General features: G+C 48.9%; 1 pseudogene; it reads right to left on the bottom strand.

Moving 5' to 3' along the window:
- The window catches only part of LOC132085559 (zinc finger protein 850-like), a 280,143-nt pseudogene that overhangs the window by 114,999 nt on the left and 152,830 nt on the right, over nucleotides 1-12,314 (bottom strand).

Raw genomic sequence — 12,314 nt, 5'->3', positions numbered from 1 at the left:
GAGGCGGGCTTTGCCGAGGGGAGGCGCGTGGTGATTGGTTGGTTCAGCTCAAGAGAGGCGGGAGTAGCTGAGGGGAGACCTGCGGTGATTGGTTGATTTGGCGCGCGAGAGGTGGGCGGTGGGGAGGCATGCGGTGATTGGCTGGATCCGTGCACGGGAAGGCCGGTGTTCCTGAGGGAATACCCACGGTGATTGGTTGGTTTGGGGTGGGGTGCGCCATGATTCGTTAGTTTGGGAGATGAAGCATGGTGATTGGATGGTTTGGAGTGGGGTGTGCTGCTATTGGCTCGGAAATTTTTAAATTTTTTAATTGGCTGGGATTTTTTTAAAGGACTTTCCCGGTTTTCTGGGGAAAAACTCTCAGATTTTTAAGGAAAAATTCCTGGATTTTTGCAGGAGAAACATTCCCAGGTTTTTTGACCCTACATGACCCCAAAAAACCTAAATAACCCCAAAACACTCGAAATAAACCCCAAAGAACACCCAAAAAACCCCAAATACCTGAAAATGCCCCAAATAACCCCAAACAAATCCAAATAACCCAAAAAAAACCAAACAAAAACATAACTCCCAAGAACCCCAAATAATTCCAAATAAGCCCAAATAAACCCAAACAAACCAAAATACTTCCAAATAAACCCAAATAACACCAAATAAACAGAAATAACCAAGTAAAACCCAGATAAACCCCAAATAGTCCATAAATAAACCCCAAACAAACCCTAAATTAACCCAAAGAAACCCCAATTTACCCCAGTTCCTCCCGTCCCCACCCATAAACAGATCCCGACGAATCAGAATGCGCGGCACTGATGACGATCCACTTGCTGGGCTCAAACTCAGAGCAGTGGCCCCACTCAGCGATTTTCAGCCAATCAGCGCCTGGCCCGACTCTGACTCATCACTTGCCAGGCACAAACCAAGGCCTCTCACTGCGGTAAATACTCAGAGATCGCGGGGGTTGGGAAGGGGGGGGGTAATTTCCAGCCAATCAGAGACTGTCTTGCTGATGACTCATCAGTTGCCAGGAGCGCAATTTGGGGAGGGGGGGAAAGTGACCCTGGGGATGGGCTGGGGACCCCAAATTAATCCAAAATGGGGTCGGGAGCCCAAAACGGAGCAGGAGGGGCCTGGAGCCCCCAAAACCAACATGGGGGAGGGGATTGGGGGAACGATCAGAAAGGGGAGGGAGAGCAGGGAAAAGAGGGGGGTGGGACCCCAAAATTGAGCTAGGAGGGGGATGGGACCCTCAAACAGGATGAAGCCAATTTTGTTCCTGGAATATGTAAAGTAGTTTATGGATACGCGAAAAGCCTATTAACATGAAACAGGCTGATGTAATGGGAGAAAAGGACCGTAAAGCAAAGGTTGTTATGGCCACCAAGACCCCCCAGTTATTTTCAGGGACACCCCTTAATTAATCTGGTTTAATTACATCAGCCTGTTGCATATTCATAGACCCTCATGCATATCCATAAACTAATCTACATATTTCAGGAACTATCTTACATGGCCCATTCCTTCTGGGTGTCTCCCCACTTCAGAAGCCTCCACTGAAATGGAAAACGAAAACAGCCTCCCTTTCATGATGATGATGATGATGATGACTGTTGTGGTGTGCTGTAATGTCCCATTTTGGCCTTCCAGGTCACTTTCCCAGGTGTGCCTATACGTCTATCCCTTCCCCCTTACCCCCATGCTGAGTGAGTCCTGTCACTCAGACTTAACATTCCAGCAAGGCGTCGTGTGGTTAGTCAAGTTCAAAGGATGCCCCTCAGGCCTGGAGGTCATTGGCCTGTCTGGGTGTCATCTTCCCCTGAGACCCTGCCCCTCTCACCTGGTTGGTGGCTCACCTGTACCTCCCCTCCCCCTGTCCCTGAGCTTAAAAGGTGAATCAGACCATGCGGCCGGGATTCTGTTGGATCAGTTGCTCATGTTCAGACCTCTGTAACCATGGAATAAACCTCTGGACATTAAACCCTCCAGCAGAATCCTCTCCTTTTTCTCTTCACCATTGCCTGAAGCTATTCCTCCTGAGGTAACGGGGTTCCAACAAGCCTGGACTTGTTCAGTGCCCAGCTGCAACTACCAGCAAGCCAAGGTATCTCTGGGGTGATACACCGCAGTTGCTGCCTTTGGCCCAGCAGCGAGGGTCAGACTGGCCCAGGCACAATCCAACTGGTAATATTGGGAGCCTTTTTTCCAATATTTGGCGTCCCTGGGTGGGCTAAGCGACTCTGCAGCCCGAGACGGACCTGCAGCACCTTGGAGAAGCTTCTGGCAGCCGTGCATCCAGCTGAAAAGGGCTTTGGTTGCATTGCCCTCGGCTAGAGACTTTGGGAATATTCCCAGAAGAAGTTTCGTGGACTGTTCGGCGCCTCTGGAAAGCCCAGCTCCTTTCTGGTGAGCAGATTTTCCAGAGGGAGGACAGGGGAGCCTCTCTCGCCCACAGAGAGGTCCTGTTCCGGTGAAGAGACCTGCCTGTACCCAGCCAGCTACAGCTTCCATTTCGGGTGAGTATCTCTGCTCTCGTTAGAGCAGGAGCTCAAAAACAGACTCTGCCGTGAGTTCTGTTCCTTTTTGCTTTTGCATTTTTGGCTGCGCAGCCCCACAGACGGGAATTCATTGCGTTGTAGCTATTAGCTTTCTGCCGCGTGTTTTGCTGTCTTTTGGAATTTGCGCGGGAGCGGGAGTGCTCTGCCCTTCCCCCCAGCTCTGCAGTGCCGCGTGCTCGGCTCTCTCCACGTGGTTGGGGGATCTCTCTCTCTCTCTCTCTCTCTGTGTGCGGGGAAGGGGGGGCTCTCGGCTCTCTTGCCGCGGGGGACTCTCTTTCTCAGCTCTCTGTGGGGGAAGGGGGGGTTCTCTGCAGACGCGGCGCAGGGGCCCCGGTTTTGGCTTGCCACGTGGCGTGGCTGCTCTCTCTGCTCCGCAGGGGGGGCTGAATTCCACGGTGGGGGAGGCTTTGTTTCTGCCTCGGCTCGGCAGGGTGTGCCCTGCTGCTGCTGCCCGGGAATTTTAAAAGCAGTATATACAGCTGCATTGTGAAGCTTTTGTCGGCTCGTTATCGCCTTCCATCTGTGGGTTTTTTTTTAAATCGGTAGCTAATTTTAGCTTTGTTTTTGGTCAGGCGGGATTTAGTACTTTGCTTTTTACATCTAACATGGGTTTGAAACTCAGCATTGTACAAAAAGGAGTGTTTTATAATATTGTTAGCATTTTAGACAGTGGAATGTGAAGTTCTCAAAGGGAAAATTGAAACAGTTTGTAAGATGGCTTTTCCTCCACTTCCCACAAATCTCCCCTGAAGAAATCCACAATATTCAATTCTGGGATAAAGTTGGGAATGTATTGATAACCTTAGGACAATCTGGCAATGCACCCTCAGCTAAATTTGTGTTTTGGAGTTTACAAATTTGAACCGCATTGCTCAAACAAAAAGAAATGGAGAAAAAGTCAAATGTAAAGCCATGTACCTCTGCTCTCCCTGTTTCTCCCTCTCCTAGCTCTAAAACCCCTAAACCTCTTTACCCAAAACTTGGTAAAATGCCTGAGTTGCCCTGTCCACAAGGCCCTGGCCAGGCTGCGTGGAACCTTTCCCAATCCCCTGTGTCCCCTCCTCTGAAACCCAGAGCACGTGTTAGCTTTGCAGAGAGTAGTGATACCCAAAATGGCCCCCAGTCCCCAGGGGGTCCACAAGATGGTGGATGCCACGTGGCATCTTCCCAAACCTGGTCTTCTTCTTCCCAAAATCCTCTCAAGCATCCCGAAACTCCAGCCCCATCCCCCTCTCCTCCTGTTCCTCGTGATACCTTTCCCCCTCCCCCTCCCTTTCCTGCAGTACCCTCAGCTCCACCCCTCTACTCCTCCCAGGGGGCGTCTGCTGACATGATGTCACCAGGTATACCCGCCCCCTGCCTGCCCCTTGACTCCGCCTCTTGTTCCCACAGTGTCCCCGCCCCTTGCCGGCCCCCTGTCCCCACCCCCTGTACCCGTTGCGTCCCCGCCCCCTCCCCGGGTTCCCACGGTGGGGACACACCCACTGCCATTCCCCAAACCTGTAGCTGTGATCCCAATGCTTCTGTTTCAAGGGATACAGAGCAGGGAACAGCAGATTCAGTGCATAGTCCCATGTTGTCACTGGCTCCTGTTACCTTTCAGCCTGCTGCTCAGGGGGGAGCAGCTCCAACTGCTAATTGGAGTTCTTTTGGACGACAATTGATTAAAGAGATCTGTAAATCTCATAAAGAATATGGTCCACACAGTCCATATTTCCGTGGCCTTTTAAATTCTGAATTGAATAGGACTGTAGTGATTCCACATGATTTAAAACAGCTTTTTTCCTGTCTCATGACCTCCACGGAATTCAAATTATGGGAAATAGCATGGAAACAAATGCTGAATGATGCTCTCCCAGGCTTGCATTCTGATCCAAACACAGCCAAAGACAACAGTGGTAACCCTATCACCATTGAGCACCTCTGTGGTGAGGGCCAATGGTCTTCTCCCCCAATCCAAGCTACTGCAATTCCTGCAGAAACACTCGAGAAAGTAAAAGAAGCAGCTGAAAAAGCATTCTTTTCCCTACAACCTGAGGGGCCTTTTGAGCCCTATAGTAAAATTAAACAGCTACCATCAGAGCCTTTTTTGAAATTTGTAGAAAGGTTAACTAGAGCTATTGAAATACAAGTTAAAAAAGAGAATGCTAGGGAAGCAATTTTAGAAGAAATGGCATTTACAAATGCAAATAAACAGTGTCAGGCAGCAATCCTGAGCCTTCCTATCGAACCTTCTCCAACCTTAAAAGATATGCTCCTAGTGTGTAACAGGAAAGTGCCTCTGATGAGTGTGGCTGAAGACACCAGACCAAGGCTGCTGCCAAGACCACCTCAGCGTGTCGCCGTTGCCAGCCCTGCGCCTTTTCCTTCAGCACAGCAGTACCCTGGGCAGCAGCGGAGACCAGCAATGGTTGAGCACACAAAACCATGCCTGCTTTGTAACAACCTAGGGCAATGGAGTAACCAGTGCCCCCTGAAAAGGGAATTTGATGAATTTAGAAATGGCAGGGGAGGAGAACTACAAGCCCTCCCTGGGGGTGAACAACAACAAAAAAACTGAAAGGGGAGCGCCGGCCTGCCAGGCGCACAGACACAAAAAGAGCAGGCCAAGGGAATAAGGGTAGCAAAACAAATCAAGCGCGCGATAATATTAATGTTTGTGTAAGTGAAGCAGGTGCTTCAAAGACTGTGTATGATTTAGGTGATCCTGTGTTAACCACGTCTTCTGTCAATGAGCCTTACAGGTTGCAGCTGACTGAGTCACTCCATCTGGAGGACACTGATTGGCATTTTGTGTCTGTAAATCCTGAACAGAAAGGTACTTGGAACCGGATTCGTTGTAAGTACATCGTCATTGGGGACACCAAACACACACCACAAGAGATCGAAATTGCTCCAGGAATGACAACATCAGATCCTGAGCAATTCGTTCTCGGCCTGCATTGTTTCCACCCACCCCTGTTTCTTCCCAAGGGACAAATTGTTGCACAAGCTATCCCTGTGCCATCTTTACCTGAAAATATCAAAAAACATGGGCCCACAGTCGTCCGAGTACAAGTTATTGGGAAAGACAAACCCAAATTATGGTGTAATGTCAGTGGGGGTGGGGAGTCTAAACGCATTGAGATGCTTGTAGACACAGGTGCAGACTGCACAGTGATTCCAGTACAAGACTGGCCAGCACATTGGCCTTTGCAAAATGTTGCCGGTCACCTTCAAGGTGTAGGAGGTCTGCAATTGGCAAGACAATCCAAAAGCATTATTCAATTTGAGGGACCAAACGGACAATTGGCAAATATCCGTCCATTTGTGTTAGATTATTCAGAACCTTTGTTAGGGAGAGATTTGATGGCCCAGTGGGGTGTCACAATTGATATTCCAGACTCTCCACAGCATATTTGTACAGCAGTCACTAAACAACAGCGCCCCACCCAAAAACTGAAGTGGAAAACGGATAAACCAGTTCAGGTAAAACAGTGGCTGCTCAGTAAACAAAAAATAAAGGTGCTTGAGGAACTAGTGAAAGAGCAACTAAAAAAGGGCCACATTGTGGAGACCATGTCCCCATGGAACTCTCCAGTGTTTGTCATCCAAAAAGCTGACAAAAAGAGATGGCGGCTCCTCTGCGACCTCCGACAAATTAATAATGTAATTGAAGATATGGGTTCTCCCCAACCTGGTATGCCATCCCCAACAATGCTTCCCCAAGATTGGAAATTAGCTGTTATTGATATTAAGGATTGTTTTTTCCAAATCCCCTTGCACCCTGACGATGCACCGCGTTTTGCATTCTCAGTTCCTTCTATTAATATGGAATCCCCTATGAAAAGGTACCACTGGACGGTTCTTCCTCAGGGATTAAAGGTATCTCCAGCTATCTGCCAGTGGTATGTCTCTTCCCTGCTTTCCCCAGTACGTGCAGCCGCAGAGAAAGCCATTATCTATCATTATATGGATGATATCCTTGTGTGTGCCCCCAATGATGATTTACTCACGCATGCGCTTGACCTAACGATCGATGCATTGATTGTTGCAGGGTTCGAGCTCCAGGAAAAGAAAATTCAAAAGATGCCACCTTAGAAGTATTTGGGCTTAGAAATTGGAAATAGGACCATTGTTCCTCAAAAACTAGAAATCAATCCAAGGATCAAGACCCTTGCGGATGTCCACAAGTTGTGTGGGTCTTTGAATTGGGTAAGACCATGGCTCGGTCTGACTAATGAAGACCTTGCCCCTCTTTTCAATTTATTGAAAGGGGGAGAGGACCCAGGTGCTCCTAGGTCTACTACCCCAGAGGCACGGAAAGCTCTAGAAAAGGTTCAGATTGCAATGTCCACAAGACAGGCCAACCGATGCCGGCCTGACCTGCCATTCAAATTTATCATTCTAGGTAAGTTGCCACACCTCCATGGAATTATTTTCCAGTGGGAGGAAAAACAAACACCTAAGGCAAAGAACACACAAAAAAAGGACCAGGACCAGAGGGACCCTCTCTTTATCTTAGAATGGGTTTTCCTCAGTCACAAAAGGTCCAAGAGACTGACAAAGCCTCAGGAGCTGGTAGCAGAACTGATCCGAAAAGCAAGGACCCGGATCAGGGAGTTAGCAGGATGTGATTTTAAGTGCATTCACATTCCAGTTGAGTTAAAATCAGGTCAAAATACTATGAAAATACTGGAACTATTGTTTCAAGAAAATGAAGTGTTGCAGTTTGCTCTGGATTCCTACTCAGGACAAATTTCGGTAGTGCGGCCCGCTCACAAATTGTTCGAACAAGATGTTCAATTTACCTTAAAACTGAGAAGTGCTCTAAGTAGGAGACCTTTAAAAAGGGCTCTAACTGTCTTCACAGATGCATCCGGGAGGTCCCACAAGTCCGTTATGACTTGGAAGGATCCTCAAACCCAGCAGTGGGAGACAGACATTGCTGAGGTGGAAGGTTCACCTCAGGTTGCTGAATTGGCTGCGGTTGTTAGGGCCTTTGAAAGGTTCTCAGAATCATTTAATCTGATTACAGACTCTGCATACGTGGCAGGAGTAGTATCCAGGGCAGATCAAGCAATACTGCAAGATGTGTCTAACATCACACTTTTCGAATTGCTCTCAAAACTGGTAAAGTTAGTCACTCACCGAGAGCAACCATTTTATGTGATGCATGTCAGGTGACACACTGACTTGCCAGGGTTTATTGCTGAAGGCAACAGAAGGGCAGATGCTCTTGCTGCACCTGCAGTGATGGCCACTGTCCCAAATGTTTTTGAACAGGCAAAAATCAGTCACCAGCTTTTCCACCAAAATGTACCTGGCCTGGTTCGTCAGTTTAACATCACTCGAGAACAGGCCAAAGCGATTGTGGCCACGTGCCCAAATTGCCAACAACATGCACTCCCTACAGTGAGTACAGGAGCAAACCCAAGGGGACTGAACAGTTGTGAACTGTGGCAAACAGATGTAACACACATACAGTCTTTTGGACGGCAGAAATATGTTCACGTTAGTGTAGATACCTTTTCTGGAGCGGTCTATGCTTCTGCCCACACAGGAGAATCATCTATTGATGCTATTAAGCACCTCTTACAGGCGTTTTCTTTCATGGGCATCCCCAAGGAGCTGAAAACTGATAATGGGCCTGCTTACAAATCCAAGGAATTCGGGAGCTTCCTGCAGCAATGGGGATTAGAGCACAAAACTGGCATCCCCTACTCCCCTACAGGTCAAGCCATTGTAGAAAGAACTCACTGTGATATTAAAAGGGTCCTGAACCAGCAACAACAGGTTCTGAAGGTGGAACCTCCCCACATCCGGTTATCCAGGGCGCTATTCACAATCAATTTTCTGAATTATTCTTTTGACAGCCTGAACCCACCCATCCTACGCCACTTTGGGGGGAGCAATCATAGGTTAATGAAAGAAAAACCTCCGGTTTTAGTAAAGGACCCTGAGACTTGGAAAATGGTGGGACCATACAAATTGGTTACTTGGGGACGTGGATACGCCTGTGTGTCCACCCCCTCTGGTTTAAGGTGGGTTCCTTCCAAATGGGTAAAGCCCTATGTTCCCAAGGTCTCAGAGAAATCTACAGAAGCACCCCAGGTTGCTCATGCTGCCTGGAGAAGAAAACGCCGCACGCGTTCTCTGGAGGAATTTCCATTTAAGCCTCCTATCTGGAATAGTTTATAATATATGTTTGTTTCAAGTTTTTGTGCCAGTTTAGATCCCACTGTTCGTGTGTAGCCTCGAGACGCCATGAGACTGAGCCTGCTTCTCGTCCTACTCGTGATCATCCCACCTGTGACCTCCTGCATAGTTCCTCAGCCCAAACCACATATGGACTACCTTGACAAACGTTCTTGGACATCAACAGAGAAACTGACAACTGGCTGAATGGACTGTTCAATAGCTGGGGACTCTCGGGCTGGTTGGGATCTATTCTGAAAACTGTGTTTTTAGTGCTGTTTATTTTAGTTATTGTAGCTTTTAGCATTGTTTTTGGACTAAACAAACACAGTCCTCTTCTTTTTAAACAAAACTAGGGGGATATGTTGTGGTGTGCTGTAATGTCCCATTTTGGCCTTCCAGGTCACTTTCCCAGGTGTGCCTATACGTCTATCCCTTCCCCCTTACCCCCATGCTGAGTGAGTCCTGTCACTCAGACTTAACATTCCAGCAAGGCGTCGTGTGGTTAGTCAAGTTCAAAGGATGCCCCTCAGGCCTGGAGGTCATTGGCCTGTCTGGGTGTCATCTTCCCCTGAGACCCTGCCCCTCTCACCTGGTTGGTGGCTCACCTGTACCTCCCCTCCCCCTGTCCCTGAGCTTAAAAGGTGAATCAGACCATGCGGCCGGGATTCTGTTGGATCAGTTGCTCATGTTCAGACCTCTGTAACCATGGAATAAACCTCTGGACATTAAACCCTCCAGCAGAATCCTCTCCTTTTTCTCTTCACCATTGCCTGAAGCTATTCCTCCTGAGGTAACGGGGTTCCAACAAGCCTGGACTTGTTCAGTGCCCAGCTGCAACTACCAGCAAGCCAAGGTATCTCTGGGGTGATACACCGCAGTTGCTGCCTTTGGCCCAGCAGCGAGGGTCAGACTGGCCCAGGCACAATCCAACTGGTAACATTGGGAGCCTTTTTTCCAATAGATGACGATGATTACATTAATTAATTTTGAAATTAAGGGGTTCTCAGGCAAAGATATGGGAGTAGAAATAGCAGTTCTTTATTAGAAAAAATTGAAAATACAAATGCAGTAGTACAAAAAAACAAAAACTAGTGACAGTCAGAATCCTCTGGGAATCCAGTGAAAAAGGTTGATCCTCTGGGAATCCAGTGGGCAAATATTTGTCCTCAGGGAATCCAGAGGGAAAAGGTGGACAATCAGGAAATACAGTGGAAAAAAGGGTGTTCCTTTGGGAATCCAGTGGGAAAAGCTGAAATTTTTGGAATCTGGCCAGAAAAAGGCTGATCCTCTAAGAACCCAGTGGGGAAAGGGCTGATCCTCTGGGAATCCACTGGGAAAAGCTTTGCCCTCTAGGAATCCAGTGGAGAATGAGGCTGATCCTTTGGAATCCAGTGGGAATAGGGCTGATCCTTTGGGAATCCATTTCTTAACCCCCAAAGGCAGGGGAAAGGCAGGGCCATGGAGTTTTTATAGGGTATCCCAAGGGTGGAGTAGGGGTTTGGGTCGGGGGAGGAGTTCTTAGCAACACAAGAAGGGTGAGATCAAATTCCTGCCTCTTAGCAACAGCAGCACGCCACACAGAAAACATCCCCAAATCCTAAATTCCCTCTAAAACAACTGAGAAATTATGCAACGTCAGATATACTCGATGAATTTCCTTCATTTAACCCAGTTTTGGGTGTTTTTAAAGGATGAAGGTGAAGCAGAGGCCAAACCAAAAGGCGAAGCAGCCAGGTGTGTTCCCAACATGGATCACAGGGAATGTGAGTGACCAGGGCTGTGCCCAAAGTGCCTCCTCCAGTGGGGGATGGAGCTGGAGCAGCGCACAAAGCTCTGCCCGCACTCGGGGCACTCACAGGGCTTCCCTTACCGGTGCCTCCGTTGGTGTTGGGTCAAGTTAGAGCTCTGTGAGAAGCTCTTCCCACACTGGGGACACTCGTAGGGCCTCTCCCCAGTGTGGATGCACCGGTGCTTGACGAGGGTGGAGTTGCGCTTGAATCCCTTCCCACAGTCGGGGCATTGGAAGGGCCTCTCCTCTGTGTGACTCTGATAGTGCTGGAGGAGATGGGAGCTGGTCTGAAACCTCTTCCTGCATTTATCACACTCATAGAGCCTCTCCCCCGTGTCGATGCGCTGGTGTCTGATGAGAGCGGACTTGTGCTTGAATCCCTTCCTGCAGTCGGGGCATTGGAAGGGTCTCTCCTCTGTGTGACTCAGATAGTGCCGGAGGAGAATGGTGCTGGTCTTAAAACTCTTCCCACACTTGGAACACTCATAGGGCCTCTCCCCAGTGTGGGTCCTCTGGTGCGTGATCAGGTTAGAGCTCTGACTGAAGCACATCCCACACTCGGAACACTTGTACGGCCTTTCTCCAGTGTGGGTCCTCAGGTGGCTGATCAGGTGGGAGCTCAGGTTGAAGCTCTTCCCACACTTCCCACACTTGTAGGGCCGTTCCCCAGTGTGGATCCTCTGGTGCATGATAAGGCTGGAGCTCACGCTGAAGCTCTTCCCACACTCCCCACACTCGTAGGACCGTTCCCCAGTGTGGATCCTCTGGTGCCTGATCAGGTTGGAGTTCTACCTGAAGCTCTTCCCACACTCCACGCACGTGTGGGGCTTCTCCCCATCATGGAGCTGCTCATAGAGCACCAGCTCCGAGCTCTGGCTCCATCTCCGGCCGCCTTCCCGGCCCAGGCTGGCTCTTTCCCCCTCAGATCCCCGCCAGCTGCGTTTGCAGCCCCTCCTCATGCGGCATCTCCGGGGCTTTTCCTCCCCATTGGCTTCCTGCGCCGTGGAGCCGCTCAAAACGGCCTCTTCCACCAGGTTCGGCCGCGGGCATTTGTCCTCCCTGCTCTCCATGCTCAGCTCCTGCTCTGGGAAAGGAAGGACAAGGACAGGATGGGATTTGCCTCCGTGCCACAGGCAAGGGCAAGGAGATCCCCCCAGGCCTGAGCTGCAGCCGGGGCCAGGCTGGGCTGGGAGATGGAGCAGCACAGAGGGGAAAGCGGCACTCATCGCCAGCTCGGGGCTGTGCACAAATCACCAACAGGACTGGGCTGCTAGGAATGCGTCCTGAGCTGTGTTATTTTCCAACATCTGTCTCATTACTTGGTTATGACAATGGCAAGATGTCAGCAGCTCACATCACAGGTAGCAGATAAAGAATTTAACGTTAAAACTTACTTCAAAAGGTTTTTGACCAATCATGCAAAGCAAAAGCATATTGACAGTAGTTCTATCCAAGCACTATAAGCACATTGACAGTTAAAACAATGCTTGCTTATTTCAAGTACAATACCTGCTTGTAAGCCTTAAAACACAATGCACAGAGCTCCATTATTAATCTTGGAACTTCCCAATATCTTGCTAGATACACTTTTCCACAGGTTAGGGAGTTATTCTAGATAAGCGTTAATGCACACAGACCATTGTTCTATTTCTCCCTAATTTCTACTTCTTATATAATTACTCTGCTGACCAATCTTATGGCTGCTGCAAAGCTCAAATCAGTTCTAATGTCTCTGAGGCTTGTCTTTTGCAGCTTTCCCAAAACCCTCTGATTTTAAGAATCCAGAGACA

Source organism: Ammospiza nelsoni, chromosome 31 (genome assembly GCF_027579445.1).
Source record: "Ammospiza nelsoni isolate bAmmNel1 chromosome 31, bAmmNel1.pri, whole genome shotgun sequence".
Classification (NCBI taxonomy): Eukaryota; Metazoa; Chordata; class Aves; order Passeriformes; family Passerellidae; genus Ammospiza; species Ammospiza nelsoni.
Note: the sequence above shows the minus strand (reverse complement) of the source record. Positions and strands in the feature narration are given on the sequence as shown.